Below are 1,349 nucleotides of genomic sequence, written 5' to 3' on the forward strand. Positions count from 1 at the left end.
TTGATAAGTCGTATTCTAGGCCTAGGTTACTGGTCAGTATGATGTGCGTAATTGAATTATATCTGCAAAAACTAGTTGCTTAAGCGTGCAGGGTAAGCATTCTAGCCAGTAGGCAGAGTTTCAGACACTTCAAGTGAAAAGGGCGTCAGGACGATTACGTACTGACCAGTATACATGCAAATATGGCTCGAGATGGAGAAGGAGGATAGCTGGGACTGCTCAATCACAATTAAGGGCAAAGAAGTCATCTCACCGCAAGGTCTTACCCTAAAAATCAAGGGTAAGCCTCCCTATAAAAGGAAGCCACGGAGAGGAATCGAATCATCATCATCACTCTTAGGTAGAATTCTCTCGGAGTTCAGTCCTTCAGCCCAGTCCAGAATCTCGTTTCTCGCCACTGCCATGGTCACTTGAAGATCTAGATGTTCCCGGAGTTCCAAATCGTCCGTTCCAGCCAGCAAGACCGTAGTTAGAGATATCATCGCCCGGAGTGGCAAAACACTTTTATTCGCTTTCGTAGTTTAATTTACTTGCTTTCTTTACGTTGGATCTTTGTTGCTTTTGGATATTTTCTGCTTTTGAAGTACTTGTTGAAGATCTGAACGTGTTTATGCTATGAAGTTGATTTCCGTTTCGGTTATTGTGTTGATTTATTTTCCTTCCTATTTCGCCTAGTTAGCTTAGATCTAAGGTTCCTTGGTGTTTTAAGTGCTGAATCTTTCTTTCTTGTTTCCATCAAAATTCCTTTAGTTAAGTGTGGAACTGTTGATCGTGAGTGAATCGCTGCATGTGAAGTCTTGTTTGAGTTCGTTTTCGTTTTCCTGCTGACCAGTACGCGGAGTTGCATTTTCTGTGTTTTGATTTCAGATTTGGTGTTCTTATTTGTGGATCTGTGTTCGCGAATTGATAAACTGTGTTTCCGTGTTGAATCTGGAATTATTTTCTGATTTTAGTTTGTGTTGTTGAAGAAGATGATGTCCCTGTCTAATGTTGGGGACCACTTTGCTTTTTAGATGCTTTTGCTTTTTGTCCTTTACTTTTAGTTATAACCTGCAGATCTGTCAGCCTAGTCACCATGACTACCACTACCCTCTGAATATTCTGTCTAGCCCAAAATAGAATCCCGTACCTTCCAAATATTTTCTGTTACAAAAATGTCTCCCCATTTCCACGTACACAGCTGCACCCCTACACTCCTTTCCCCATTCTAGTCAGTAGGAAATTACCTTTAAGTTCTTGCCTAGGTAGAGACTCAACCCGAGCGTGGTAGCTAACCAAACCATCCAGAATATCACCACAATAGTTTTAACGCACCATCTCTGTGGGATTCGACCCTTACCACCACTATA

This window comes from Salvia splendens, chromosome 22 (genome assembly GCF_004379255.2).
Source record: "Salvia splendens isolate huo1 chromosome 22, SspV2, whole genome shotgun sequence".
Classification (NCBI taxonomy): domain Eukaryota; kingdom Viridiplantae; phylum Streptophyta; class Magnoliopsida; order Lamiales; family Lamiaceae; genus Salvia; species Salvia splendens.